At 58.9% G+C, this 6,071-nt stretch overlaps 1 protein-coding gene across 1 annotated transcript in view; it reads left to right on the forward strand.

The window, feature by feature from the left end:
* RBM41 (RNA binding motif protein 41) overlaps positions 1 to 6,071 on the forward strand; it is a 163,055-nt gene that overhangs the window by 121,499 nt on the left and 35,485 nt on the right. The gene's annotated exons all lie outside the window — the stretch shown is intronic.

Here is a 6,071-nt window from a genome sequence, read left to right on the forward strand (position 1 = left end):
CATTTCTATCTCCTTCTCTCAGTCTCCTCCTTCATGTATTTCTCTGTCAATCTCCCTGTCTCCCATTCTTCATCTTCGATGCATCTTTTATTTTCTTACATGCTTTGGTGTACTTTCTCCTTTCTTCCCCTTCCTCCATATTTTCTACAACTTCATCACCTGTATTCTCATATCTTCTTTATTACTGCCTTCCTTATTTGATTTCCTCTTCTTCATTCCACCTTCCTTGTTCTCGCTCCGGTTTTCTCTTTCTTACCTCATTCCTCGTTCTTTCCAACATTGCCGCATCCTCTTCAGTCTCTTTCTCTGTCCGTCTGCCTTTCTCCGTCTCTACTTCTGCTCATTATTTCTTCTGTCCCCAATGTGCAGCTTCCAGTCTTTATTCCTTCCATTCTCTTCTTTCTATCCTGTTGATCTTTCCCCTCTACTCCTTCCACCCTGCATGCCCGCCTCTACTGCTTCCTTCCTTTTCGCGCTTTACTTCCGTAGTCTTTATTCTGTAATCCACTTCTGTTCTCCTCCCTCATAACCAATGTTCCCTCTAATTTTTTTCCTCTGTGTGCGGCAGTGGAGGGTCTCTGTGCGCTGCAACCATGGCTATGTGCGCCAGGAACCGAACCTCGCTTGTCTGCGGCGCCAAATGCCACTCATTTTTGGTGCTCTCCTGCCCTCTGTCCCACTCTTTTTTGGTGCCCTCCTGCCCTCTGCCCCACTCGTTTTTGGTGCCCTTCTGCCCTCTGTCCCACTCGTTTTTTGTGGCCTAATGCCCTCTGTCCCACTCGTTTTTTGTGCCCTTCTGCCCTCTGTCCCATCGTTTTTGGTGCCCTTCTGCCCCACTCGTTTTTAGTGCCCTTCTGACCTCTGTCCCACTCGTTTTTGGTGCCCTTCTGCCCTCTGTCCCACTCGTTGTTGTGCCTTTATGACCTCTTGCCCTCTGTCCTATCGTTTTTGGTTCCCTTCTGCCCTCTGCCCCTCGTTTTTGGTGCCTTTCTGCTCCCTGCTCCCTGGTGTCCGTCCCTCCTCCCTAGTGTCCGTCCCTGCTCCACTGTGTCTGTCCCTGCTCCACGGTGTCTGTCCCTGCTCCACGGTGTCTGTCCCTGCTCCCTGGTGTCTGTCCCTGCTCGCTGGTGTCTGTCCCTGCTCGCTGGTGTCTGTCCCTGCTCGCTGGTGTCTGTCCCTGCTCGCTGGTGTCTGTCCCTGCTCCCTGTTGTCTGTCCCTGCTCCCCGGTGTCTGTCCCTGCTCCCCGGTGTCTGTCCCTGCTCCCCGGTGTCTGTCCCTGCTCCCCGGTGTCTGTCCCTGCTCCCCGGTGTCTGTCCCTGCTCCCCGGTGTCTGTCCCTGCTCCCCGGTGTCTGTCCCTGCTCCCCGGTGTCTGTCCCTGCTTCCTGGTGTCTGTCCCTGTTCCCTGATATCTGTTCCTGCTCCCTGATGTCTGTTCCCGCCCTGGTGTCTCTCCCTGCTCCCTGGTGTCCGTCCCTGGTGTCTGTCCCTACTCCCCGGTGTCTGTCCCTGCTCCCTGGTGTCCGTCCCTGGTGTCTGTCCCTACTCCCTGGTGTCTGTCCCTGCTCCCTGGTGTCTGTCCCTGCTCCCTGGTGTCTGTCCCTGTCCCTGGTGTCTGTCCCTGCTCCCTGGTGTCTGTCCCTGCTCCCTGGTATCTGTTCCTGTGTCTGGTGTCTGTCCCTGATCCCTGGTGTCTGTCCCTGCTCCACTGTGTCTGTCCCTGGTGTCCGTCCCTCCTCCCTGGTGTCCGTCCCTGCTCCACTGTGTCTGTCCCTGCTCCATGGTGTCTGTCCCTGCTCCAGGGTGTCCGTCCCTGCTCCCCGGTGTCTTTCCCTGCTCCCTGATGTCTGTCCCTGCTCGCTGGTGTCTGTCCCTGCTCCCTGGTGTCTGTTCCTGTGTCTGGTGTCTGTCCCTGCTCCCTGGTGTCTGTTCCTGTGTCTGGTGTCTGTCCCTGATCCCTGGTGTCTGTCCCTGCTCCACTGTGTCTGTCCCTGCTCCCTGGTGTCCGTCCCTCCTCCCTGGTGTCCGTCCCTGCTCCACTGTGTCCGTCCCTGCTCCATGGTGTCTGTCCCTGCTCTCTGATGTCTGTTCCTGCTCCCCGGTGTCTGTCCCTGCTCCCTGGTGTCTGTCCCTGTCCCTGGTGTCTGTCCCTGCTCCACAGTGTCTGTTCCTGCTCCCTGATGTCTGTTCCTGCCCTGGTGTCTGTCCCTGCTCCCTGGTGTCCGTCCCTACTCCCCGGTGTCTGTCCCTGCTTCCCGGTGTCCGTCCCTGGTGTCTGTCCCTACTCCCTGGTGTCTGTCCCTGCTCCCCGGTGTCTGTCCCTGCTCCCCGGTGTCTGTCCCTGCTTCCCGGTGTCCGTCCCTGGTGTCTGTCCCTACTCCCTGGTGTCTGTCCCTGCTCCCCGGTGTCTGTCCCTGCTCCCCGGTGTCTGTCCCTGCTTCCCGGTGTCTGTCCCTGCTTCCCGGTGTCTGTCCCTGCTTCCCGGTGTCTGTCCCTGCTCCCTGGTGTCTGTCCCTGCTCCCTGGTGTCTGTCCCTGCTCCCTGTCTGTTCCTGCTCCCTGATTTCTGTCCCTGCTCCCTGGTGTCCGTCCCTGGTGTCCGTCCCTGCTCACTGGTGTCTGTCCCTGCTCCCTGATGTCTGTTCCTGCTCCCCGGTGTCTGTCCCTGCTCCCCGGTGTCTGTCCCTGCTCCCTGGTGTCCGTCCCTCCTCCCTGGTGTCCGTCCCTGCTCCACTGTGTCTGTCCCTGCTCCCCGGTGTCTTTCCCTGCTCCCCGGTGTCTGTCCCTGCTCCCTGATGTCTGTTCCTGCTCCCTGATGTCTGTTCCTGCTCCCCGGTGTCTGTCCCTGCTCCCTGGTGTCTGTCCCTGCTCCCTGGTGTCTGTCCCTGCTCCCTGGTGTCTGTCCCTGCTCCCTGGTGTCTGTTCCTGTGTCTGGTGTCTGTCCCTACTCCCTGGTGTCTGTCCCTGCTCCCCGGTGTCTGTCCCTGCTCCCCGGTGTCTGTCCCTGCTTCCCGGTGTCTGTCCCTGCTCCCTGGTGTCTGTCCCTGCTCCCTGATGTCTGTTCCTGCTCCCTGATTTCTGTCCCTGCTCCCTGGTGTCCGTCCCTGCTCACTGGTGTCTGTCCCTGCTCCCTGGTGTCTGTTCCTGCTCCCCGGTGTCTGTCCCTGCTCCCTGGTGTCTGTCCCTGTCCCTGGTGTCTGTCCCTGCTCCACAGTGTCTGTTCCTGCTCCCTGATGTCTGTTCCTGCCCTGGTGTCTGTCCCTGCTCCCTGGTGTCCGTCCCTGGTGTCTGTCCCTACTCCCCGGTGTCTGTCCCTGCTTCCCGGTGTCCGTCCCTGGTGTCTGTCCCTACTCCCTGGTGTCTGTCCCTGCTCCCCGGTGTCTGTCCCTGCTCCCTGGTGTCTGTCCCTGTCCCTGGTGTCTGTCCCTGCTCCACAGTGTCTGTTCCTGCTCCCTGATGTCTGTTCCTGCCCTGGTGTCTGTCCCTGCTCCCTGGTGTCCGTCCCTGGTGTCTGTCCCTACTCCCTGGTGTCTGTCCCTACTCCCCGGTGTCTGTCCCTGCTTCCCGGTGTCCGTCCCTGGTGTCTGTCCCTACTCCCTGGTGTCTGTCCCTGCTCCCCGGTGTCTGTCCCTGCTCCCCGGTGTCTGTCCCTGCTCCCTGGTGTCTGTCCCTGCTCCCTGGTGTCTGTCCCTGTCCCTGGTGTCTGTCCCTGCTCCACAGTGTCTGTTCCTGCTCCCTGATGTCTGTCCCTGCTCCCTGGTGTCCGTCCCTGGTGTCTGTCCCTACTCCCCGGTGTCTGTCCCTGCTTCCCGGTGTCTGTCCCTGCTCCCCGGTGTCTGTCCCTGCTTCCCGGTGTCTGTCCCTGCTTCCCGGTGTCTGTCCCTGCTCCCTGGTGTCTGTCCCTGCTCCCTGGTGTCTGTCCCTGCTCCCTGATTTCTGTCCCTGCTCCCTGGTGTCCGTCCCTGCTCACTGGTGTCTGTCCCTGCTCCCTGATGTCTGTCCCTGCTCCCTGGTGTCCGTCCCTGGTGTCTGTCCCTACTCCCCGGTGTCTGTCCCTGCTTCCCGGTGTCTGTCCCTGCTCCCCGGTGTCTGTCCCTGCTTCCCGGTGTCTGTCCCTGCTTCCCGGTGTCTGTCCCTGCTCCCTGGTGTCTGTCCCTGCTCCCTGGTGTCTGTCCCTGCTCCCTGATTTCTGTCCCTGCTCCCTGGTGTCCGTCCCTGCTCACTGGTGTCTGTCCCTGCTCCCTGATGTCTGTTCCTGCTCCCCGGTGTCTGTCCCTGCTCCCTGGTGTCTGTCCCTGTCCCTGGTGTCTGTCCCTGCTCCACAGTGTCTGTTCCTGCTCCCTGATGTCTGTTCCTGCCCTGGTGTCTGTCCCTGCTCCCTGGTGTCCGTCCCTACTCCCCGGTGTCTGTCCCTGCTTCCCGGTGTCCGTCCCTGGTGTCTGTCCCTACTCCCTGGTGTCTGTCCCTGCTCCCCGGTGTCTGTCCCTGCTCCCCGGTGTCTGTCCCTGCTTCCCGGTGTCCGTCCCTGGTGTCTGTCCCTACTCCCTGGTGTCTGTCCCTGCTCCCCGGTGTCTGTCCCTGCTCCCCGGTGTCTGTCCCTGCTTCCCGGTGTCTGTCCCTGCTTCCCGGTGTCTGTCCCTGCTTCCCGGTGTCTGTCCCTGCTCCCTGGTGTCTGTCCCTGCTCCCTGATGTCTGTTCCTGCTCCCTGATTTCTGTCCCTGCTCCCTGGTGTCCGTCCCTGGTGTCCGTCCCTGCTCACTGGTGTCTGTCCCTGCTCCCTGATGTCTGTTCCTGCTCCCCGGTGTCTGTCCCTGCTCCCTGGTGTCCGTCCCTCCTCCCTGGTGTCCGTCCCTGCTCCACTGTGTCTGTCCCTGCTCCAGGGTGTCCGTCCCTGCTCCCCGGTGTCTTTCCCTGCTCCCTGATGTCTGTCCCTGCTCCCTGATGTCTGTCCCTGCTCCCTGATGTCTGTTCCTGCTCCCCGGTGTCTGTCCCTGTCGTCTGTCCCTGCTCCCTGGTGTCTGTCCCTGCTCCCTGGTGTCTGTTCCTGTGTCTGGTGTCTGTCCCTGCTCCCTGGTGTCTGTCCCTGGTTTTAGTTCGGTTGTTAACCGAGGCCTTTCCATTTTTACTAAAATGATATATATATATATATATATATATACTATTTTTATAAGGACTTTCAACCTGCTCTCTTCACAATGGCCTGTTATGTTTGTCATTCGCATTTTATTACGCACACTATCCTGTAAAACATGGATCAATGTGGGTCAGCACGTTTTACCATTTCAAAAATATTTTTGAAGGCCCAGCGTGTGAGTTACATTCAGTCGTCTGTGTTTTCGTCTATACTAATGGTCTTGATGATCGTTCCTCTCCCTTACAGGACAGGAGAGCTGGAGGAAGGCAACGCAACAAAAAGGATCACAAACAGCCCCTCAGTAGTGCACAATGACGATTCTTACAAGGCCCAGCTGCGGGGCTGATTGTAGGTCCTTTGCATTTGTATTTGTGTTAATTGCAGTGCACGGGGGGGGGGGGGCCTACAATTAACATTAATACAAAAGGTTCACAATCAGCACGCAGCTGTGCAGTGTTAGAAAAGGAATGCAGAGGAATGGTGAGTGTCAAACACAGCGTGTGCTAAAGCACACGCTGTGTTTGAGACTGCTTTTTTTTTTTTCAAACTCCCGCAACGAGGAAATGGCACTTTTTCGCGCCGCTCGCATTTTAAAAGCGGCGCCGCTAACGGTGTTGCTGGAGTGCGCGGTAAATTCAGCAACCTGCGCGCTCAGGGTGACTTCTCTGCGCGCGCGCTCACCCGCGCAGCTTGTTGGGAACAGTGCTCATAACCCCCTCCTCCGTTTATCCCTGTCTTCGCCCCTCTTCCTTCTTCCTTATCATATTATTTTCTTCCTCCTCTCCTTTCCTCCCTCGTCTTCCCCGCTCTTTCTTGCTTCCTTGGTTCCTCCGTTCCTGTGTGTCCAGCCCCCTCTCCCTGGCACCTCTGACCTTTCCTGCTGCTTCCCGACCACCCTGACAGTCGGGAGCTGGTGCCTGTGGGTGCAGAGTCTGGCTC

The sequence above is a fragment of the Lissotriton vulgaris genome, chromosome 4_1 (genome assembly GCF_964263255.1).
Source record: "Lissotriton vulgaris chromosome 4_1, aLisVul1.2, whole genome shotgun sequence".
Classification (NCBI taxonomy): Eukaryota; Metazoa; Chordata; class Amphibia; order Caudata; family Salamandridae; genus Lissotriton; species Lissotriton vulgaris.